Genomic DNA, 25556 nt, shown 5'->3' on the forward strand with positions numbered 1-25556 from the left:
GACATAGAGACAGAAAGCGAAAATCAACCCCCGAGGGGGGATGGTCACGCCGCAGTCCCTTCTCCTCCATTCTCCTCTCGGGATCTTGGGCACGCACGCACACGCGCCCGGCGTGAGTTTTAAGCCACCGGGTCCGGGACACGAACCGCGGTCGACTACGTGGGAGTCCAGCGACATAGCCATTACGCTAACTGCTGGTTCCCAAGAGCTGTGTATCTTTTAAGATTGTTTTCTTTATTCATGATAGAGTTTGTGCATATGCACGTAAGGGAGCGAGAGACAGAAAGACCATCCTCCGCAGGGCCTACTCCCACCACAATCCCCTTCCTCAGCTCCTCCAGCCCGCTGTATCCTTGACACTTGTGTGGGTGCCTGGCATGTTTCAGGTCAGTCAAGCTAGGGATTCGAACCTTGGTCGCCATGTGGGATCCAGCTTCTCTTGAGCAGCACATTACCACTGCACTACAGAGCTGGCCCCTTGGTATCTTTTAAATTTCCTCTAATGACTCTTTCTCCCTTTTCCGTGCCCCTTTGACTGCTGCCTGACCCCCTCTCCCGACTCTGGGACACTACAATAGCCTAACTCATGTGATCAGGTCTTCCCGCTCCTATGTTCATTCTCTACTAAACACCACAAATCTGCCTGTCATTCTCTTTATTGTAAAATCTTTTCTTCAACGTTTTCCCCAGATCTTCATTGGATAAGTTAAGTTTCTCTGCAAAGAAGCCCCTCCATTTCTAGCCCCCAAGGATTTCTCCTACTCTGGCTCTGTACCTCACTTTTGGCTCTGAAACTGGTAGCTTCAGGCCACACTGTGCTGTTGTTTCATGGCCCTCTGCCTAAGCCTGCTGTGTCTTCCTCTGGGAGTTACCTAGCTGCTCACTTTTACCAATCCGGCTAACTCTTAGTTTAAGGCTTCATTCGGATGTTTCAGATTTTGTATTTAGCTGTGATTTTGTTTTTATTGCCTGATTTTAAAATGTTGCCTTCTGGGACATCTTCTAATAAAAAATTTCTCAAACATGTTAAAAAAAAAAGCTTAGGGCAGGAGGCAGGACAGACGCAGGAAATGTTCCATGAGGCCCCAGTAGACCACGGGCTTCTATGCTCTACTTCCACGGCTGGAGGACTCTCCATTAGTCCCCAGGCTGCCATCTTATTTGGGCCAGTCCCTCCACATTGTTTTACTTATTTCCTATTTTCTATCAGAAATTCTATTGACTGGAGTGATGTGATTCTCCTCCTATGAGTACACACCTGTGGGATAACCCAGAGACCCAACCTTCCCACCCAGCATCTGCGCCAACAAGGATGGACTACAGCCGTGATTTGGGTTCATATCATATGGCAAAGATATAGTTTTGAGAAGTAGATCATCTGATATTTCTAGTCCCCCAAATGCTCGCATTCTCCCTGTGCTGACCACATCTCAAATAATTCAACAGCCAGATGTTTTCAGGGAAAATAGTCATGGTTAATGGCTGGATTAGTACAGACCACAACACACACGATACTATTCTCTGGTGAGGTGTCAGCTCATAATGTTGGGTATGTTACTCTTGTCTCTAGACTACAACCTTCTTGAAAACAGTATGTATCCCTCTCTGTCATTTCACAGTGCTGAGCATGATAAAGATGGCATAATGGTTAAATACATTAATTTAGGGGAGGTATAGTCAACAGCACTGCAGGAATGGACATCCTATGCAGCTGTACAAGTACCAAACCCTGGCATGGCATGGCATGGCATGTGAGTCCAGTGTAAAACTGTCTTATCAGGCCAGCAGGTGACATGGTGGTTAAGGTGCTGGACACTCCCACATGGCCAACCATGGTTCGAGTCCCAGACCTGGTGGCTTGCTTCTTCACTTTCTCTCTCTCTGGTCAGATAAAAATAAATGAATGAGTAAATAAAATTAAATAAATGTTTATTAAAAATAAAATAAAATAATAAAATAAAGGACTTGTAAAAATGTGTCTTCTGATCCAACACCCATACTTTGCTTCAAATTCAAACATTTAAGACACAACTAGTCCAGGCCAGCAGGTGGTGTGGTGGTTAAGGTGCCGGATTCCCACATGCTGACCACAGTGTGAGTCCTCGACCTGGCAGATTGAAAATCATGCTGGGCACATGTGTGTGCAAGCCCAAAATCCCAGGAGGAATGGAGAAGGGATTGCAGTGTGGCCATCCCCCGAGGGGTGATTCTCACTTTCTTTGGTGAGCACATGTGCCTAATGGCAAAAAAACTTAAAAAAAAAAACCCACACTAGTCCATTAACAGTCTGATATAGGCCACATCGAAGAATGATTTTGAGTCACAAAAACATGACAGGCCCAGCTGTGGTGGCACAGCCCATAGAATGCCACTGCACAACAGCAGAGCTGTGTGGGAAGGCACAGGGTTGGTTTCTGAGTCGATCTGGACACACCAGGTGCACCTGCAGTGTGCCTGTGATTGTAGCTGGCAGAATGCGACTTGGGGGGAACTATAGTGTGACAAGACTCTGTTGAGGCATCTCTGTATCTCTTTCTCTCTCTCATTAAATACATAAATAAACTTAAAACAAACGTAAAGTGACAGGAGCTCTGTAATATCAGCCTCAGATTGTGTGAAATAGTGAAACTGGAAGTTAGGATAGTCAGAGACAAAACAATCTCTACAGTAGGGGAGGAAATGTGTGGTGAAGAGAGAAGGAAACAAGGGAACCAGCAGTTAGCGTAATGGCTATGTCGCTGGACTCCCACGTAGTCGACCGCGGTTCGTGTCCCGGACCCGGTGGCTTAAAACTCACGCCGGGCGCGTGTGCGTGCGTGCCCAGGATCCCGAGAGGAGAATGGAGGAGAAGGGATTGCGGCGTGACCATCCCCCCTGGGGGGTGATTTCTCGCTTTCTGTCTCTATGTCTCTCTCTGTCTGTCTGGCGAGCGCACGCGCCCTACAGTGAAAATCTCTCAAAAAAAAAAAAAAAAAAGAGAGAAGGAAACAAGAGTTTTCAAAAAGCTGGGTGTGCTTCTCGGCAAATGACCATCGTGAAGAGCTGTTGAGAATAAAAGTGGGGTCTTAGTGGAGGACACAAACTTTGTTAATAGATTTTGAGGAAAAGAAGCATTTCCTTGAGTACCAGGTACATGGCCTTTTTTTTTTTTTTTTTGAGAGGTTTTTGCTTTAGGGCGGGTGTGCACAGAGAGAGACAGAGAGATAGAAAGCAAGAAATCACCCCCCAGAGGGGATGGCCACGCCGCAATCCCTTCTCCTCCATTCTCCTCTTGGGATATTGTGCACGCACGCACGCACACGCGCCCGGCGTGAGTTTAAGCTGCCAGGTTCGGGACTTGAACTGTGGTCGACTATGTGGGAGTCCAGTGACATAGCCATTACGCTAACTGCTGGTCCCATGGCCTTTTTTTTAAGAGACATTTTTGTTATAGGGTACATGTGCTCACCGGAGAGAAAGAGAGACAGAAAGCAAGAAATCACCCCCAGGGTGATGGCCATACTGCAATCCCTTCTCCTCCATTCTCCTCTCGGGATTTTGGGTGCATACACATATGTGTCCTATATGAGTTTCAAGTCTCCAGTCTAAGACTCAAACTGTGATCATGTGTGTGGGAGTCCAGCAATGTAACCATTAGGCCATCTGCTGGTCCTCTATAACCTCCTTTTCAATGAACATTTAGTGATTTAAAGACAGTGGTGGAATCAGTACAGGATGAAGAGTCAAGGAGGAGTGAGGATTGCTATTTTCAACAGATGGTGTGATGTGGCTACTTTACCGTTGATGATTAGTTAGGTATGAACACACTAGTGCCAAATGCACCTGTGTTGTCATAACTGGAGCTGGGCACTGTGCTAAATCTTGTCCATATTTCCTAACACATGGATCTTTTGTTTTAAAGACTTACTTTATTTAACTTTATTTATTTATTTTATTTTACCGGGGGGGTTAGGGGGGCGGAGAGAAAGAGAGAGAGGGAAAGTGAGAAGGCAAGCCGCCAGATCCATGACTCTGTGGTTGGCCATGTGGGAGTCCAGTGCCCTTAACCACCAGATCACCTGCGGGCCCCCTAAAAAATGGATCTTATTTGCCCATTTTACAAGTGAAGAAAGGTTAAATTGTTTAAGGTCATCAGCTAATTGTGAAGGAGCCTGGATTCAAACCCAATTTGACACCAAAGCCTATATTCCTTCTGCTCTTTTTTTTTTTTTTTTTTTAAGTTTCTGCCACAGAACATGTGCACACCCCGGAGAAAGACAGAGGGAAAATGAAAAATCACCCCAGGGAGGATGGAATCCCTTCTCCATCCTCCTGAGATTTGGCCGTGCATGCCCCTGGTTAGCTCTTCAAGCCAACACATCCGGGACTCAAAATGCAGTTGACCATGTGAGAGTGTAGCATCTTAACCATTATGCCACCTGCTGCCCTCATTCTTTCTGTTTTAAATGTTTATTTCCTGAGACAGAGAAAGAGGGAGAGATAAGCATGCCCAATAGGGTCTCACTCTGGGATTCCTCTCCTGTCAGCTTTTCCAGCCAGGCAGGATTCCAGGTACGTGTGTGCACGTGGTGTATACATGCTCACCCAGAACCAAATCATCATAGGATGGCTTCCAGCACTGCAGAGCATTGTGATACCGCTGCACCATGGCAGCTGGGCTAGTCTATGCTCTCAAACTACTATAGTATTTGTTTTTAAAACAGAGCTCCTGGGTCCAGTGAGTGATGTGGCGGTTAAGGCGCTGGACACTCTGACATGGCCAATCACAGTTTGATTCCCAGACCTGGTGGCTTGCTTTCTCACTTTCTCTCTCTCTCTCTGGTCAAATTAAAAATAAAATGAATGAATAAATAAAGTTAAATAAATAACTCTTTATATATCAAAAAAAAAAAGAGCTTCTTAAAAGTAGCAAAATAAACTAACTTGGTTTTCTCCAACTTTGTCCAGAATGTCAAAAGAGTAATTCTAGAAGAGTGTAATACCATTGTGTTTGTCAGAAATGAAGCAATGATTGTCAGTCTTACTTGGGAGAACTCAATGACAATATATGGGTTTTTCTGGCTTCTGGGACCAAAACATTGTGCAGCTCTACAGCAAAAACAAAGGGAACCCTCCCTCCCACCAACTCTGTGGATACTCAGACAAATGAGACCGTGAGCATTTTGAAGCAGCTGACTGTACCATTTTAATTTCTATAGATACAAAATCATATTGTCCAAAGACAACAAAACTGGTCTGTATTTGGAGATCTTTATATAATAGTTGCTGTGTTGCTTATTAGTCGTTACCAGTATCAGTGCGTACCAAGCTTTTACTCAAATAAGGGTTTCACTCTCCGATGGGTGCAGCAGCCCCACCACCACCTCCTCAATTTAAAGGCAGGTTATACTGGACAAAGGGCAGACCATGACAGTGAGTCAGTTTATAGTTTATGTGTAACCTGTTCTACGAAATGTATCTCACATGACATCCTGAATGCATGCACTGATGTTGCCATGAATAAATACGTCAGACAGAATTGATTACCGCTCCACTCACAAGACCATATATATATATATATATATATATATATATATATATAATACACACACACATAAATTTTATTTATTTATTTTCGAGAGAGATTTTTTACTATAGGATGTGTGAGCTCACTAGAGAGACAGAGACAGAAAGTGAGAAATCACCCCCCAGGGGGTATGGCCATGCCACAATCCCTTCTCCTCCATTCTCCTCTCGGGATCTTGGGCACGCACACACATGTACCTGGTGTGAGTTTTAAGCCACCAGGTCTGGGACTCAAACTATGGTCAAATACGTGGGAGTCTAGCGATGTAACATTATACCATCTGCTGGTTTCTATATATATATTTTAAAACTAAAGTCTTTCAGTTCATTTGTAACAAATGGGTAAAAAAAAAAAAAAAGGAAATAAGTTAGTAATATCTGATAGCATTTCTAGGAAACTATATCAGCACACCCCCCAAACAAACAAATGTTTTTAGATTTGTTCATTTATTTCTCCTATGAAAGACTCTACATGGTCCTCATGCCATGATCCATCCCCTGCCTCAATTAGCCCTGGTTCATGGGCATGCACATGCCTGGTGTATTCAGAACCTTCCACGTGGGTCAGCATTGCAGAGTGTTGCATTTTATTGCAGCTGTGCCACTCTCTGGCCTGCCATAACAAAAATCTGTTGCAGATGAGCTCAAATAATGGGAGACTATTAGGCTCCACATTATGTCACATAGGTTTGTAAAGACAATTTTTAAAAAATAATCATTTATTGGAATCAGCAGTTAGTGTAATGGCTATGTCTCTGGACTCCCATGTGGTCGACCGTGGTTCACGTCCCGGACCCGGTGGCTTAAAACTCACGCCGGGCGCATGTGTTTGCGTGCCCAAGATCCCAAGAGGAGAATGGAGGAGAAGGGATTGCGGCGTGACCATCCACCATGGGGGGTGATTTCTCGCTTTCTGTCTCTATGTCTCTCTCTGTCTGGCGAGCGCGCGTGCCTTATAGCAAAAAAACCTCTCCAAAAAAAATCATTTATTTAATTTTATTTATTCATTCATTTATCTTAATTTGACCAAAGAAAAACAGACACATAGAGAGAAGGAAAGGGAAAAGGCAAGCCATCAGGTCCAGGATTCGAACTGTGGTCGACCATGTGGTCCAGCACCTTAACCACTATACCACCTGCTGACCCCAAGACAATCTACTTTTATTGAAGACTGCATGTTATTATTTAACACAAAACTAGTTCCAAATGAAGATTGTTGACACATTGTTGCCCATATCACAGACCAGACCAGGTTTCCATTATCAAACATTTCTCAAGTTATTAGCTTCTATTTCAACAACTTCTAACAAGATTGCAAGAACCACGTCTCTGTACCATTTGGAAAAGTACATTTGGGAGACTGGAGAATTACAACAAAAGTATTATGCAAGAAATCGTTTTCTGACATACACATTTCTCAGATCAGAAGAGTCCAACTTTTTCTGAAAGAATCCAATGATATGGTTTACCTCTTCAAGAGGCGCCACCACCCCAAACGTGAAGAAGGGGGGCAAATTTCTACATCAACACTTATGATCATCTCCTTGCCTTCCCAAGGGCCTTTACAATGATTTTCCCTAACATGCAGCCGATTCCTAAGTGTACTTTTCGTGAAGTGTAGCTGTTTAAAAAATAAATAAATAACAACAGGCACATTAACATTGACTGCAGAAAAATGCTGTCATTCTGTTTTTCATGCCTAATTAAGTGAGTTCTTAGAATAAATATGATGATCACATACATAAATATTTAGGATCCTTGAAAGCCTGTAATGGGAGCATCATTGCACTTGGATACTGATGTCCTACGATAACAAACTTAATTTATAGTGGAATACCGAGGGAAAAAGATTCAAGATGACCTCTTGTGCATTATCCAGACTCCCTACTTTCTGTACATCCTGAGGAAAATATTTACTGTCACCACTAACATCGCTAGGAGCAATCTGGAGAAAGTGAGCTTGGGCCTCAGCCACGCCCTAGAAGCCTGCTGACAGGTGTGGCAGCCATGACCCCCACCGGGTAATTCCTGGTGGCAGCTTTTGTTTGGAGCAGGGGAGAAACCAACAGTGAATTTACAGAATGGCCTGGGAATGAAGGGGCATTTATATCTTTCTGTTTTTCTTGTTTTTCTCACATAATGCTATGTTTTAGCTAGTTTTTTAAAGGGGAAAGATAGACTTGAAATAATTGGACTCAAGTGAATTTGGTATGCTTTTTAAAAAAGTGTATTTGCTTCTCTGTTCCTTTCCACTTCCAAGGACCCATGCTTTACCCTGGAACGTATTTTTAGGGCAGATGGGGAAAAAGAGCCAAGTCTCAGATGTCTCTTTTTTCTATTTCTTTCCTTTACTGAAAGGTTTTTCTTTATGGAGCTTTCCAGGTTGAGGTTTCTATAACCCCCTAATACAAAACAGGCTAAGAAGAGCAATGAATGTAACAAACCACATGTTGCTTTTCTTTTCTCTTTTTGAGGAGTAAAAAAAAATCCAGCTTACAAGAAGAGTATGCAAAATTTAGCAGTTAAGCTGGAATTAAAGCTGTTTTAAAGGTTTTTAACCCCAGTCTTGGTCATCTTGTACTATTTTAAAACATAAACGGAAACATATGATGTTGATAAACTCTGATTTTACTTAAAAGCAAACAGAAGATGCTAAATCCATGGATAATCGTTTACTAAATTAATTTTGACTTAGGGGGCAATCCGAATATTTTCACCTAGGCCAAAGATAAGAGACACAATGAAAAATTAACTTTAAGCATTTGGTTGTGAAATCAACACTAGTGCATTCTGAGCCCAGGATTAACAATATATCTGGGCTCCTGCAGACTTGCATAAATTATTCAAAAATTTTATGGCTCAATTCAGCTGTCAAAGAGAAGGGCCTTTTGACAACATTTCACACCTGTTACTTATCTAGTAAAGTTCTGGCTTAGTCACCCCCACCTGGGATGAGCATGCCTGGACTTCCCTCACACTCATTTTACACAGGGGATAGATTCTTTGGAGTACTGGGTAGTAAAGAAATTAAGACACACTAAAATCCCAGGAATTTCCCCAAAATAGACTATCACAATTCAGATCTTAACTAAAGTAACCACTGAGTGCACACAGACCTGTTAGCACACAGACCCTAATGGACCATCGCAAGGATGGTCTATTGGAGCTCTTCAGTGTCACACACACACACACACACACACACACACACACACACACACAAGTACAACCACTGACTTCAACTGTTCTAAGCCCTAAACAATAACAAAGATGATAAAAGCTGTGTTTTCTTTTCTTTTTCTTTTTTTTTTTTCTTGTTGATTTCTATAAAAGTTGATTTTTCTTCTGGGTCCTGTAGACACAGGAAAGGTGAATGCACAGAATCAATACACATTAGACATAGTCCCAGCTGGCTGGGAAGTCTCCCTTGGGAGAATTTCTGACTTGCCTCACACCTTCACACCCTAATTTAACTCACTCACTAAAGAGATGAACGCTGGGGTGGCAGGTGACATAGTAAGGCTTTGGACTCCCACCTCCCTAACTGAGGTTCGCGTCCTGGACCCAGCAGCTTAAAACTCATGCCAAAGGATTCCTGGGAAAAAAGAGGTTTAAGACAACCATCTAGTTTAAACTCTAGGTCTGTGGCAAAAATAAAATAAAAACCAGAAACAAAAGTCCAGTTCCTCACAAAATCATGTGGATTATAGAAATTTGAAATAATGTTGATGGACTTTCAGAAAAGGAAATGAGATGTGAAGAAAAGCAAGGTCCAAGGGAAAGTCCATTATCATGAAGTAGGACACAGAGCCAGCCCTGCACTGCAGTGTCAAGCGCTGTTCAGTGGGAGCTGGAGTCCATAAGGCTGAATGCAGTTGAAATCCCAGCCCTGGCGTCAACCAGCCAGGTGCATGTGCACACGTGCCCGGGACACTGATGGGATGGAGAAATGGAGGAAAGAGGATTGCAGCCTGTTGAGGTCCCACACGGGCATGCTTTCTCCCTCTCTCTCTTTGGTGCACACACCTGCCCTCTGCCATAATAAATAAATATTGATTATATTAGGTCATTGGGAAAGTCATGATATATTTTTTTATGCAAAAATGCACCGTGACTTTTCTCATGACCCAATAGGAAAAAAAAAGAAAAAAGAAAAAAAGGAGGACTACTTAAGGAGCAGAGGATGTTCAAAGGTAAACGCAGATTTCTGAAAAGAGACTGAGAGTAAGCTCTGAGGCACCGCTCCAGGACATGGGATCTGGACATCAGTCCTGGGCCTGGTGCCAAGAAGCAAACTTCTTGCTCAGGGAAATTTGGTAGTAGAGGACAAAGAAATTGCTTGGTTATTATTCAGTTGACTTTAAAAAGAATATTTCGATTGAGAATCAAATGGATTCTGTCTCCACAAAAGTACATTTAGTGGGCAGAGAATCTGAATGGAACTAGGTTCACTCTGGAAATGACACTACAAATGAACTGTATTTCTCTCTCTTTTAAAAATTATTTAATTTTATTTATTCATTCATATATCTTATTTATTTGTTTGTTTATTTTCATTTGACCAGAGAGGGACAGAGAGAGAAAATGAGAAAGCAAGCTTGAACTGCTGTCCACTATGTGAGAGTTCAGTGACATAACCATTACACCATCTGCTGTTCTTGAGAACTCTTTTGTTTTTAAATATATATTTTTAAAATTTTATTTGATTTATTTCATCCATGGGCAAAAGAAACGGGGAAGAAGAGAGAAACGGGCACCCCAAAGATGGTCTTGATATCATAATTCATACCCTAGTCTTCAGCTTCAGCTAGCTACAGATGATGAACCAGCACATGCCCAGCGTACTCAGTGTTCTCTGGACAAGAACCCGATCCCCGATCCCCTGCCATGTGGATCAGCTTTACACAGCGTTGTGTTTTACTGCTGCAGTGGCTTGATTTTTAAACTGCCAGATCCAGGACTCAAACTGTAGTTGCCCATGTGGGAGTCCAGTGCCTTAATCACCACACCCCAGGGTAAGCGTAATTTGATGGATTTGACCTACTTTAATAAAGATGTCTTTTTGAAGTGAAAGTTAACTTCTCTTGAGTTGTATTACCTGAAATTGCTCTTTGGGCATGCCTTGTGTTTTAATCCACAAATTCTTCAAAAACAAGGGTTTCTCAGTTTCTAAATGAGAAATTTAGAAATCAAAGCCGTTTCATCACCTATGCCCCTATTCTGGGAACCAAGGATACTTAATTGTACTCATGCGTGGTTTCTGCAGCTTCAACCCATTTCTTCTACTTTTTAAAAAAATAATTATTTTATTATTTAACTTTATTTACTTATTTTTTTCATTTACTTATTTATTTATTTTAATTTGGCCAGAGAAGGACAGAGCAAGAGAGAAAGAGAGAGAGAGATAAAGTGAGAAAAGTGAAGTCCCAAATCTGGGACTCCAACCACAGTCGGCCATGTGGGAGTCCAGTGCCCTTAACCACCATGCCACCTGCCAACCCCTTGACCCATTTCTTCTGCAGATGCTCCATTTTCCTGAAGCTTTTGAGGCAAGTGCTACTCTTGTGGATGTGAATTAACCGCTGTCCTGCTGCGCAGAGCCGCTGAAACTTGAAGGCTACTGGGCAGCGGGTGTTTGCCTGAGTCCTGAGTACCCATGTGCATCCCAACACATGGACCCATGGCAGGCAGATCACATGTCATCTGGGGGACAGGGCATGGTCACTGAAAATACTAAGCGGATCAAGCTGTGTAGACAAAGTGGGAAAACAATAACAAATAAGACCTTTACACACAAAAGCTAGGAAAGGGTTGGAACCCTTGTGAACTAAATGTATTCAAATTTAATGGATCATACCACTAGCAGAAAATGGAAAAAGTTTCCCCTGTCTCACAACTTGCTATATGCCTCAAAGTGACCACTGGCAAATGGTCCATTCCCGTTCATCTCTCTTTCTCTTCTCTGTTATAATGTTTTTCCTTCCTGAGTAGTTTTTCTCTTGCTCAGTCTTCTGATTTGTTTTATGGTAAAAAAAGTTTCTCTTTAAGCTATTATTATCACATTAGTGTACACAAGAATTCTTCTGGAGGAACAAACCTCAATCCCCATCACGCCGTCAATGAAGGGTGTGTTGGACTGAGCTGGCTGGAGCCCGAGTGGTGTTGATTGACGTTCACAAAGTCAAAGCATCTGTGTTGATTTAATGCAGAGAAACAGAAGATGACTATGGCCAGGATGTGACAGACTAGACATAAGCTTCAATCCCCGTTGACAATATTAATTTTTCCTCATTAGCCAGAGAACAAGGTAAATACATATGTGAGAATACACAGTGGGATAAGGTTATAACTCCTGTTTCTGTGTGATTTTGATCAGGATATGAAATGCAATGATGTCAATCTCATTCGAATTACTCCATCATTTTGTCACTGTGGGGCTTTAGACAAACTATAGGCACAAATGACTGTGAAAATAAATTTCGGTGGTGGTTGAGACTCTGCTTTTACATTTTTAAAAAACTGATGAAAGATAATAATCCTTCGATAATGGTTATAGTGGAAAGTGGAAAGTATGGAGAATGTGGCTCTGAGGAGGGAGGAAACAGAAGAAGAGGAAGGGGGTGAAATGTGAGCCCTACACTAAGTATTTTCATAAAGGATCCTCCATGCTCAAACTGCTTAAGGGCACTGTGAACTTTATAGTACGGCTATAATCTTAGCATAACCTACTTTCCTATTAGAATATCCTGCACCATTGCCTTCAACTTTTTTGGCTTAAAATTCAAGTATGCCTGAATGTTCTATGTAATAGAATTCCCACAAATGAGCTACTGTTTGGAAGGGGAAGAAAAGGCAAGTGGTGGTGAATGTGTAAATCCCTACTGCAGTTCTCAGGATAACCTTTACTGGTCTGGGCGCAGCAGTTTTATGCAGAGGTATGTAACATATACCAACTTAGCAATGTCCAAGTCATCAGTGGAACTCACTGATAATAAATCGTTCCATAAGCAGCTTTACTTTTTAGAGGAACAGTAAATACGCGGCAAAGCCAGGTGGTGGCACAGTGGTAAGACGTGATGTTCTGCAAGGCTGGAGCACATGGGAAGGTACCCAGCTGAAATCCGGAGACCTCCCTGTGTGAGCTGAGCCTGCATATGCTCATGATCCAGGCTGAAGGAGGTGGTGAACTGCGGCCTCAAGACTTTGCTGGGGGGACCAGCAGTTGGCGTAATGGCTATGTCGCTGGACTCCCATGTAGTCGACTGCAGTTTGAGTCCCAGAGCCGGTGGCTTCAACTCATGCCAAGCACTTGTGTGTGTGTGCCCAAGATCCTAAGAGGAGAAGGGGTTGCGGTGTGGCCACCCTGGTGGGTGATTTCTCAATTTCTGTCTCTCTGTCTCTCTCTGTCTGTCTGTCTGGCAAGCACATGCGCCCTATAGCAAAAACCTCTCCCCCCATAAAAAAGACCCTGCTGGGTGCTGTTTCTCTATCTGTCTTCCTTCATGAAAAAAGAAATAAAAAAAAAAATTGGGAGGAACTTTCTTTAGGTGGATCACATAAGAAATATCTGAAAATCACCTGGCTTCAAATCCTGAAGGGCAGAGAGGTAGAAAAGCTGCAGAGGTAGGTGTGCTTTCAGGGTCCTTGGAAGGTGTGGTGCTCTCTCTCCGTTCTAGGACAGAGCAGATGAGCAGGGCCTGTCCTCGTAGTTCTGCTTCTGATGGGCCAGAATACCTTTACCCTGGGCTTTAGTTTTTCATCCACAAAATGGCAGAAGATCTCTAGGGCCTTTTAGCTGTGAAATCCTGTAATTCTCTGATCTCTTCAGTCCAGACAACCAAGGAAGGAGGTCAGTTATATACATAGAGGCTAGTTTAAACCAAAAGGCAGTTATAGAACTTGTTGCTACACCCCAGGGTGATGAAGGAGAAACAACTGTATGTACTTCCTTTGAGAACAACAGCCTGCCTCTCCACAGAGCCCCGATTTACAGAGACGACCACAGAGGGCGACGGGCCTGAAGGTGTGTGCAGCCACACAAGCTCTTTTTGTCTCTTTGGGGTTTAGACACTATTAAACTTTAAACGAAGGTTCCAAGGCATTTACCCTAAATTCTCGTCTCATTTGTAGCCCCTTAATCTGAAATGGAAACTTCTATTTTGGGAAACCGTCTAGAGATGTATTCAGGCTAACACGAAGGAAAAGTTGGAAAGCAAACTCATACATAAAACTGTCAAAAAAGAAAAAGAAAATTCATGTAGAGCTTATTCCAGAATAAAGTTCCAGAGGACTTTCAGTGTCAGAAGGACTGTTCCAACAGCACCTACGACTTCCCTGCCATGTTCTGGTATTTTTGCTTTTGTGTGATGTCTGTGATCTCTGTGGGGCTGGAAGACTTGGGAGAATGAGGAACTACAACACTGCTCAGCGCTGAAACTCCGTACTGGCCTGGAGGCTGTCATGTGGTAGAAACCAGATAAAGGCTTGTTGAATGGCTGAACAATGAATGTGCAACTTTCTGCGAATATCTAAGATGGTCAACGCTTAGGAATTTAAAATGTCAGTTATAAGAAGACTAACATTTATTCATTTTTTTTCCACTTCTGGTCCTACCAATGACCTTTCCTAAGAAATAATTTAAGCCATTTGATCTGAAAGATAATCAAGATCATTTTTAAGATATTGTAGAAGACATTTTCTTGAAAAAGCCCTTAATTGGGTTTCATTTACGTTTTATTTCTAGTATAATTAATCTGTTTTCTAGCGAGTAAATATAAATGAATTCCCTACATTGGTGCTATTTCCTCAACAACCTTTATTGAGACAGGCAACTGGGAGATTTACATCTTTCTAAGGAAGGAGTCTGTTGGCAAACCTTATTTACATGCCTAGTAAAGACACTAGCTGGTCTGTTAAGAGCTCTATAAAAAGTTGTATGATAAAAATGCCCAGGCTTCCTTATCTGGGAAGATTCTTCCTAGTTCAAAGGGTTAGTTTCACACCAGGGCCCCAGGTCTTATCAGCTGGTTCTTAGAGCCTTGCCATTGTAAAACAAAGGATTCCTCCAACTGGCATGACAATGGTACAATCACCAGACACTTCAAAAGAACAGGCCCAGCACAGAGGATGCCCTCAGCTTGCCCCTCGCTGTGATATTTACACACGTGTTCCCACAGCACATCCCACAACAAAGGCCAGGCAGTCAAGGGCACTGTGCCTACAGAGCAGTCAAGGACTCTCTGTCTTACCAATCGAGCCAGGGGAGCCAGGGGGAATCTTCAGTTTAAACACCTTCAGTTTAAACACCATTTACTCTAAACACTGTATTCTCAAAAGACAGGGTCTCATTATTCTACTAGGGCTAGGAGGCCTGCGGAGGATGCAGGTTGAGCTTCAGGAGCTGCATCCTTACCACATAATTAGAGAGAGAGAAAGAGAGAGAAAGAAGTATGTCTGCAGATAAACCAGAATAATCTGCAGGTGTCCACATGAATTTTGCAGATGGGGGTAAAAATACAGAGAAAAGACCGTACTGGCTTGCCTGGTGCGAAGGGAAAGCCTAGAGGTATGAGGCTAACAGCAGTATTTATTAAATTCCTTCAGAGGGTCAAGCCTTGTGGTGAGGGCTCTGATCTGTTGGCCTTGTTTATTTAATTAACTTCCCTGAAAATCAAAAGCAAAATCCTATTTTCTCAAATCAGTTCCAACTGTGGTCCCAAAATAGGTGAGTAAAGCACAAGAAGATATTTTGAGAGAGAGAAAAAGAGAAAGGGATGCATTCACATAACTTTTATTACTATATGCTGTTAGAATTGTCCTATTTAAGTTCTTGTTGTTAATCTCCTACTCCACCTAATTTGTAAATTAAACTTTATCATAGGTTTGGGTATATAAGAAAAAAGCACGTAGTATGTATAGGATTGGGAAGTAGCCGAGGTTTCAGGCATTCACTGGGGTCTTGGAACAAATTTCCCATGAATAAGGGCAGACTGCCTATTTTCAAAGAAATCAGGCCCCTAGACACTGGAAACAGCAGGTGAATGCGGAACAGCTTGATTTGTTCTGGATCAAAGGTTTACTTACAAGATTTTCTTTATTTCTCAAAGCTAGGGCCTGTGTTTTATACATTCTAGGATACCAAGGGTGTTTTTAAAACAAGCAAACCAGGGAACCAGCAGTTAGCATAATGGCTATGTCGCTGGATTCCCATGTAGTCGACCGTGGTTCGCGTCCTGGACCCAGTGGCTTAAAACTCACGCTGGGCGCGTGTGCATGCGTGCCCAAGATCCCGAGAGGAGAATGGAGGAGAAGGGATTGTGGCGTGACCAACCCCTCTGGGGGGTGATTTCTCGCTTTCTGTGTCTCTGTCTCTCTCTCTGTCTGTCTGGTGAGCACACACGCCCTATAGCGAAAACCTCTCCAAAAAAGAATAAATAAATAAAACAAGCAAACCATCTCTGAATCCTCTGTACTTTGCCGAGTTTGACCTTGTCAAGGACCAATAACACTGAAAAGCCCACACAGCTAGGATCCGCATCCCCCTCTCCTTACATACCATCACTTGACTCCACACACTACTGAGGTTGTGCTGTTTCAACCTTGCCCTAGTGTTTTTCAGGTTCCTGTCTTTGCTTGAACCTCAACGACATGCTTGGGGTTGAATGCAACAGGATGGTTCAATCACTGAACCAAATAGTGGGTTGAGACAAAGTTCCCAGAGAGAGATATTTGTTTTTGTCAGAAATAATTGTAACAGGTATTTCAGTGTGCCTATAATGTGTCCACCCTATTTAAAATGGCATCCTCTGCTCTCTTTCTACCCCACATTGTTCATCTGTTTTTCCTGAGTTATTTGTCTTCAAAGGAGTTACCCCATCTGACATGCCACGTATCTAATATCATTTTCTTGTCTGGCCCTACCCTTGCACCCTACCCCACTAGAATACAAACTCCACAAATGCAAGGATTTCATTCATTTATTTTAATTTGACCAGACACACACACACACACACACACACACACACACACACAGAGAGAGAGAGAGAAAGAGAAAGAGAGACACACACACACACAGAGAGAGAGAGAGAGAGAGAGAGGAAAGGGAGAAAGCAAGACACCAGGACCAGGACTCGAACCATAGTTGACCATGTGGGAGTGTCCAGCGCCTTAACCACCACACCACCTGCTGGTCCCCGAATGTGAGGATTTCGATCCATTCTGTTTACTGATGTGGCCCAAGTAACTGCTGCATAGAAGCTACTCAATTAACATTTGTTAAATAAATGAATGTAAGAAACTGCTGGACACTGGGTATAAAGATGAATAGAGCTGTTCGTTGCCTTTAGTAATTTAGCGTCCATTCCCTCTACCCTCAGTGTCTTTCTCAACTTGTAAGTCTCTCCCTTTATAAAGCTTCAGAATTTCCTTTTAAAAATTATTATACAATAAAACACAAACACAATCTCATTGAATATTAGGGAGCTATTTGGTTTAGTATATACAGTAGCCCCAAGACTATAACCATTCCAAAATTCATTTGGTGCTTTTCAAAATCCTTTGAGGCATAATCAATGCAATAAAATAGTCCAACGGTATAGTACACAAATGTACCCCCAAATCATGAAACATTAATGATCTAATAAAAACAATTAGTTTCAGGTTGTAGCAACTGAAATTATGTCTTTTATCTGGAATTTAAAAGCCTTTTATTGTCTGCATTTCATATTTTCCTCTGTGTGTGCTTGTGTGTCAGGAAACTATTAAATCCCTTACCAGTTAGTGCTCTCATCTCACGGTTCTTAGCTGGAAGGAGAAAGATCATCATCTATTTTTTTTTTTTCTCTTCTGTGAGTCTCTTGTCAGTGTTCCCATAAGAAACAGTTATCCAAAGATAGCCTGATTATTGTTACAAAAAAAAAATGATTTCATTACTGTGTGCAGACCAACAGAAACACCTTGGGAAACTCAGGAGCTGATAAGCTCAAATTAAATCTGAACAATGTATGTGTTATATGCTGTCAAAGGACTTGTCAAGTTGAAAGATCTACATTACCAAGAAAAATTAGAATAACATTTGTTTGACCAACCTGACCTATTCATTCTTTTTTATTTCTTTTTGCAATTTAATTTTTATCAAAATCACACAGCATATAGTTTAAAAAGCAAACAGTTCTAAAAGGCTTGCTTTGAAAAACTGCAGCTCCCTACTTCTCTCCCCTTTTCTACTCCCCAGATGTAAAAATGGTGACCTCTTTTGGCTGAATCTTTTCGTATTTACCTCCATTTCTCTAGATGACACGTTCACATGACTAGTTTACTTTTCTTTCTTTCTTTTTCTTTTCCTTTTTTTCTCCAAGGTATTATCTATTAACTTCTACCCACACTCTATCTCATGTACCCTTTCAGGGAGCTAAACTTGTTGAAACCTTGAATGTCTGAAAACATTCTTATTTACACTTATGCTCAAATGCTGCTTTGTTTCTAGCATTCAAAATGTGTTTTCTTCTTTTTTTTCCATTCTCTCTTTGTGAGTTCTCTCTTCTTCAAAAAATAATTTATTTACTGACGTTTTAGTGAAATTTTGAATGGAGACAACTCGATGTGTGTACTCAATCTGCCATCTTCAGCCAGATGTCCCTATTTCACTTTTCCATGAGCTAAGTTTTAAGGCTGCCCTAAACAGCGCCTCACTGCCTCTCTTTGGCAAGGACATCCTGATGCCTTCCAGGTCTTGGTTTGAAGGAAAAGAAAAGAAACTTCTATTGATAAAAGGTAAATGTACCTTTAAATACTTAACTGCATACTTAACAAGAAGAGTGAGTTACTTTTTTTTTGTAGTCTAAATGATGTTTTTTCAACATAATAGATAAGTTTCTTTCTGCACACCAGATAGGCATGAACTTCTGGAGTTGGAATGAGGGAATTATAGTTCTCAGAGGGACCAGCAGGTGGCGTGGTGGCTGAGACACAGGACTCCCATATGGCCTACCACCATTTGAGCCCTGGATCTGGTGGCTTGAAAAATCAGTGCCATGTGCATGCGTGCCCAAAATCACAGAGGGGAATAGAGAAGAGACTGTGTCGTAGCCATTCCTGGGGGTTGGGGCTTGGAGAAGGAATGATTTCTCATGTTCCTTCTTGCTGTCTCTCTCTAGTGAGCTCACATGCCCTATGACAAAAAGAAAACAAGACAAAACGAAACAAAACAAAACAAAACAGGTCTCAGAATGTCTTTTCTAGGCCTGAGTTTATAATTCCAAAAATAACAGAATTTATTGGATGCCTTCATTCCATTGACAAGAACACCAGCTTTACTGTAAAGGTTGGCTAAATTAGAAGCATCAGAAGTTTCTGAGCATAAATATCTCGATAATACTATGATCGCTTGCCTGTTAACAAGGACGATTTTTTATATTCCAGAGTGTTTTTATTTTTTTCCACTGAAATGCCTTTCCCTAATAAGTAAAAGCAATAAATATACAACATACTGAAATCCATATGCTGCGGATTTATTTTTTAACAAAGCAAAGTTATTTGAGTTCCGATACTAACGACAGCTGCCAACTTAATTTGAAAGTGTTAAAAATAGCTCAGTGGTCCTTATTTTGCCTATATCTGTTTCTTGCATCTGTCTTCCAGTTTTAGAACTAAAACAATATCGAATTCACCTAGATAGAAGAATAAGATTAATTTTAATCTTATTTTTATTTAAATATTAACATCCAGTTCCATGACCTTGAAGTTTATCTGGCAGTATATCTACTGAAAGAGGCAGGAACAAGAATGTCCCTTGTGTTTCTTGAAACACTAGCAATAATAAGCCTACAGACTTCGGATAAAGCACAAATTGCACTTATTAATCAGATCATTTCAAAAGTTCAAATATTATAACAGATAGAATGCCAGTGCCAAGTAAATTTTCTAAATTATTGGAGAAAGTCAGTACATTAACCCTCAAGTAGTAAGCTTTATCACTTTTTAAACAATTTTTAGAGGTTTTTGCCATAGAGTGTGTGCACTTGTAAAGAGAGAGAGAGAGAGGGACCAGCAGTTAGCGTAATGGCTATGTCGCTGGACTCCCACGTAGTCGACCGCGGTTTGAGTCCCGGACCCGGTGGCTTAAACTCACGCCGGGCGCGTGTGCGTACGTGCCCAAGATCCCGAGAGGAGAATGGAGGAGAAGGGATTGCGGCGTGGCCATCCCCCGGGGGGGTGATTTCCTGCTTTCTATCTCTCTGTCTTTCTCTGTCTGTCTGGCGAGCGCACGCGCCCTATAAAAAAAACCTCACAAAAAAAAAAAAAAAAAAAAAAAAAAAAAAAAAGAGAGAGAGAGAGAGACAGTGAGAAAGAAAGTGAGAAATCACCCCCCAGTGGGGATAGCCACACCTCAATCTCTTCTCCTCCATTCTTCTCCTGGGATCTTGGGCACACATGTACATACTCCCTGCACGATTTTCAAGCCACTGGGTCCAGGACTCAAACTGTAGTCGGCCATGTGGGGGGTCCAGCAACGTAACCACTATACCATCTGCTGACCCTACCTTTATCACCTTTAATGTTGATGAATGTCTTCAATGGGAAGACTTTTTAGATGGCATTATTTAGGGGACTAATCTGTTGCCTCCATAGTGACAAATAAATAGGCCTTAACTGAAATTTCAGTACTAGCTTTAGACTTCCCAATAGAGAGAATATTTCAGACTTTTGTGGCTCACCATACTTGATCAGCTCTAAGCTTTTCTCTGATTATGGAGAGTGCAGATTACTCAATGGTTAGTAAAATGGCCTATTCTTGTGATTAATCTGCAGCTGGATAAACTTTTACACAAGACTGCTATCCCTAGTTGGAGACCGATGATGGAGCAGGTGTGGCAATTAAGAGCCGGGGTAAATTTGGGTAGCCTGAAAACAAAGCAGAATTCTGCTCAATGACTGGAGTGTTTAATCCAATGTTTACTTTATGTAGCTATTCAACTAACATTAAAGGAAGACCTGTGTATTTAGTAAACATAGGCAGGTGCTTTAAAACACAGTGGGAAATACTGTCTCAATCAGAATTTCTCACTCTTCCTTCTCCCTATCAATACCAGTAGCTCAGAAAGGTGTATTTAAGCCCACTCCACCCACTCCGCCAAGGTTCTGATACAGCATGTCCTCCCCGAGACCACTGTTTTCTGTGGGGTAACCATCTGTCCCATTCTACTCTGAAAATCCCGGGTTTTACCTCTTTTCCAGATAAAATTATTGACAGCACTCTTTCAAATCCATGTTTGAATGATAAATTATAGGGCGACCTTATTTCCATGGTTCACCAAATCTGTGGTGGCCTGGAGTCACAGCAGTAAGAAAGTTACGTGGAATCTCCAATGGGGACCATCTCCCAGTACACACCCATGACTGAGCTTTCCTCTGTGCTTGACCAGCATAATCTAAAATGGAGAAATGAAAGATGTAGGGCTTTGGTGGCCAATGGACATGAGATGATAGCAGCAGACAGTGGATCTGGAGTCAGACGGCCCCGAGGTACAATGCTGACTCTCCCACTTACCAACTTAGAGATTTGGGGCAAGTCATGTCATTCTCTCTCAGCCTCATCTTCCTTAACTCTGGAATGGAAATGTAAAATTTACTTCAAGGAGTTGCGATGGGAACTAAATGAGAAGATGCACGGAAAGTGCTTAGCACTGGGGAGCGCCTGTGAACAGTATCAATGCTAAATAGTTGTTTTAATTTGAGGCTTTACTTTATGTGTTATTCACATTAACTTCAAAATACAAATTCAAAATTTGAATTTCAATCCAATTAAAAAAGATTTAAAGTTTTTAAATTTAGGAAGGGCACCAAACTGTTGCTTGAATCTGGTGGTTAAGAATACAGTGAAGTGGGACCAGCAGTTAGCATAATGGCTATGTCGCTGGACTCCCACGTAGTCGACCGTGGTTCGAGTCCCAGACCTGTTGACTTAAACTCACGCCAGGCGCATGTGCGTGCGTGCGTGCCCAAGATCTCGAGAGGAGAATGGAGAAGGGATTGCAGCGTGGCCATCCCCCTTGGGGGGTGATTTCTCGCTTTCTGTCTGTCTGTCTCTGTCTGTCTGGTGAGCGCAAGCACCCTATAGCAAAAAAAAATCTCCAAAAAAAAAAAAAGAAAAAGAAAAAGAAAAATAATACAGTGAAGTGTAGCAAATGCTATAATTTGAAACATGCTTCAAAGAAACTTCCGGATGTGCACAGATTGAATCAGACATAATGTCTGATATGGTGGGATGCACTCATCTACTGACAGAGAAATAAATGAATCAGAGACACACCTCATAGTTTTTCTAGGCTATTTATTTATTTAAGAAGAATTATTTTATGTAATTATATTCCTAATTAGCATGTTTTTGTTTGTTTGTTTTGTTTTTAATTTTATCAGAGATAGAGAGAGAGAGAGAGAGAGAGAGAAAGCAAGTTGCCAGTTACGGGACTTGAACCACAGTCAGTATGTAGGAATCCAGTGCCTAACCACCACACCACTTGCTGGCCCCTATATGTTTATTTTAAAATGGTTATTTATTTCTTTCATGAGCACAAGAGACAGAGAAAGAGAGACAGAAATAGAGAGACAGAGGCCCACCACCACCCATAGGTTCCGTCAGTCCCAGATCAAGGGCATGTGTTCACTTGGCATGTTCAGGGAGGTTTTCAGATGTGAACATGGAACCTTTCCATTTAGGTCAACCTTGAAGAGCACTGTTACTGCCATGCCACTGTCCAGCCCCACAGGCAAATTAACCATATTAATATCAATATTGATTATATAATGGGAAGTCCAAAGAATGATGGCAAAAACACTAAAACATTATTTTGAGAAACATTATATTCCCTTACCAATTATATATTTAATAGATAAAGAGAACTATCTTTAAAATGACAGCTTAACTAAATTTTAAAATGAGTTAAATATAGAATATAATTAAAAGTCAAAACAGTAGAAATTCACCAATCAGGGCCAGCCTGTAGCTTGGCAGTTTATGTGACTGGATCCCACATGGCTGACTATGCAGTTTGAGTCCTGGACCTGGTTGCAGCTTGAGACACATGCTATGGCATGGTGGCACTCACCCTGTGACAAAAACTACTGGAGACTGGAGGATTTAACATCGAGACACATGCTAGGTGTGTATGCGTGTTTGTGTGTGTGTGTGCGTGCGTGCATGCTTCAAAACCCCAAAGGAGGGGGAAGTGGAGAAGCGATTGTAATGTGGTGATGCCTGATGGGTGGGAGGGTACTGTCTCACTTTCTCTCTCTCTTGGTCTGTCTCTTTCCAGTGAGCACTATGTGCCATCTGGCAAATTAAAAAAAAAAAAAAATCAAATATCATAAAAGTAAAAGAAATTCACCAGTTAAAATCCAGAAGATGTGGTCTTTTCCTAATCTATTCCAGTTTCCCCAGTATTGAAAATGTCTTTTTTTAAAGAGTTAATTTTATTTATTCATTCATTTATTTTAATTTGATGAGAGAGAGAGAGAATGAAAGAGAGAGAGAAAGCAAGTCACCAGGTCTGGGACTCAAACCGTGGTCAGGCATGTGGGAGTGTCCAGCACTTTAGCCACCACGCCACCTGCTAGTCCTCAAAGATGTCTTACATGAAGACTGTGTCTATATAAACTAACAATGGAGAGCGAGACCATTACCCTCATCACAACCCAGTTTGGTTTCAGTTATCTAAATATTTCAAGGTAAAGCAGGGGTTTGTAGTACTATTATTTTCTTGTTCTTTCTTTCTTTTCTTCTTTCTTTCCTTCTTTCTTTTTTTGTAATTTGCCAGCGGGTGCATAAGTTTGCCAGAGAGAAAGGGAGAACACAGCTCCCGCCCCAGCTGCCTTAACCACCGCTCCAAAAAATGGCTTCATTTTCCGTTTTGTTTGTATGACTAGAATGAGGCAGAGGCAAATGACTACGGTCCATGTGTAATAGTACCAGATCAAAGCAGGGCAGGTTTCACTAATTTATTTCATTTTATTTTTTTGCTGTAAGGAATGTGTGTTTGCCTGAGAGAGCAGACAGACAAAGAAGGAAAAGTGAGAAAACACCCTCCCAGGGGATAGCCACACAGCAATCTCCTCTACTTCATTCTCTTCTTGGGATTTTGGGCATGCACACACACATGTATGGCATGTTTTTTTCAAGTGGCTAGGTCCAGGACTCAAACTGCTTCATCAGCCATATGAGATCCAGCTGTCTCAATCTTCATGCCACTGACTGGGCCTGATTGTTTTACCCTACATTTATTTATTCCGTGAGTAAGAAAGAGAAAGACACAGAGAGAGAGATACAGCCCCTCCAATAGGGTATTGATGCCTAAATCTCCCCTCCCTCCCAGACTAAGCTGTCCATGTACCTGGCATACTCAGAGAGATCGCTGGAGAACATGAACCAGCAATCCTCCCATGCCCCCACGTGGGTCTCCCTTGCAAAATGTTGCCAGTGTACCACATTTTAACAATGCACCACTGTTTGGTCCCTCATCATTTTTTTTTTTTTTAATTCATGATAGAAAATGAGAATAATTCATGTGAGTGTGTGAGAGAGAGAGCGAGAAAACAGAATGCTCCACAGGGTTTAGTCACGCCACGAACCTCCAGTCTGCCAGGCAGTATGCATGCCCTACACAAGCCTGGTGTGTTTTCACGACCAGGCCAGGGACTCAAACTGCAGTCAGCATGTGGCTTCCGGCTCTGCAATCTAGTACACAACTATGGCAGTGCCACAGAGGTTGAGCCTGATTTTTTTTTTTTTTTTAATCAAGTTAATTCAGGCTACACCTTAGTATGGAAATTTTCAAGTCTGATCATTGTAAATCTAGGTTCTTAATGATATCAAACACTATCCATAGAATTACCACCTAGTGTGCCAAGACATAGTAGATGAGGAATCTTCAAAGAGTTCATAGGAAACACGTACTATGAAAAATTATGGTTGAATTTCAAAATTTTCTGTACCAAAATAAACTTATATTTGGTATTTCATTTTCTGCAAACTTTTTGAAAACTGCTCATATGTTCCTGGATGTATCTAGTTGTCGTTTTCTTATTTTAGTAAATACAACATACAGTCTAAAAAATGCTGTAAAAATTGGAAAATGAGGGCAGGTGGCGTGGTGGTTAGGGTGCTGGACTCACACATGGGTGATTGCTATTTGAGTCTCAGATCTGGCAACTTGCTTTCTCACTTACCCCCGTCCCCGGTCAAATGCAAAATAAATAAATAAATAAAATTAGATAAGTAATTCTTTTTTAAAAATTGGAAGATGAGATCTGTGCATATCGGATGTGTTTGGGCCTTGGTCACATTAATGGTCCTTTATTTACCAGTGGTGTTTTGCTATAGGAAACACACCACGACACCAAAGGAGCTTTGTTACCTTACTGGCTGGATGGACAGTCTTGTTTTTCCCACTAGCAAATAGAGTCTTTCTTTTTTTAAAAAAATAAAGAATTCTTTTTATTTAACTTTATTTATTTAAATTTGACCAGAGAGGGATATATATATGAGAGAGAGAAAGAGAGAGAGAGAGAGAAAGAGAGAGAGAGAATGTGAGAAAGCAAGCCTCCAGGGGTCTAGAACTCAAACCGTGGTCAGCCATATGAAAATCCAGTTCCCTTAACCACCACGCCACCTGCCGGTCCAATAAAGAGTGATTGTCGGAGTAATTTTTAAAGTGTGTATGTTATATAAATCTGATCCTAAGGGATCTAGGAATTTTTAGTGGACTCTTACAAAGAAGGTAAGCTCTGTGCTACTCTATTTTATCCCTGGTCACTTTAATTATAGACTACTCATGCCCCAAAGCAGTGCATGTTAGTCTAAAGATGATTCTAAGAAAATTTTAAAAATTCCATTTAAACTTGGAATAAGCATTTAGAGATGAACCAGGATGCTTTTTGTTTGTTTAATTTTCCTGTAGCCCAATTTATATAAGACCAACTCTTCATTTCTGAATAAGACA

The 25556-nt window shown here is 41.5% G+C and overlaps 1 protein-coding gene across 5 annotated transcripts in view; it reads right to left on the bottom strand.

Annotated features, from left to right (window-relative positions):
- Positions 1–25556, bottom strand: part of PRICKLE1 (prickle planar cell polarity protein 1) — a 147094-nt gene that overhangs the window by 41232 nt on the left and 80306 nt on the right. For 3 of the 5 annotated variants that reach the window (XR_003547921.1, XR_003547920.1, XM_014584200.2), the window contains exon 2: positions 11660–11752. The exons of the other annotated variants lie outside the window; for them this stretch is intronic. The gene's annotated coding sequence lies outside the window, so the exon portion shown is untranslated. The remainder of the gene's footprint in view (positions 1–11659; positions 11753–25556) is intronic. 5 annotated transcript variants of the gene reach the window in all.

This window comes from Tupaia chinensis, unplaced genomic scaffold, assembly GCF_000334495.1.
Source record: "Tupaia chinensis unplaced genomic scaffold, TupChi_1.0 Scaffold145870_1, whole genome shotgun sequence".
NCBI lineage: Eukaryota > Metazoa > Chordata > Mammalia > Scandentia > Tupaiidae > Tupaia > Tupaia belangeri.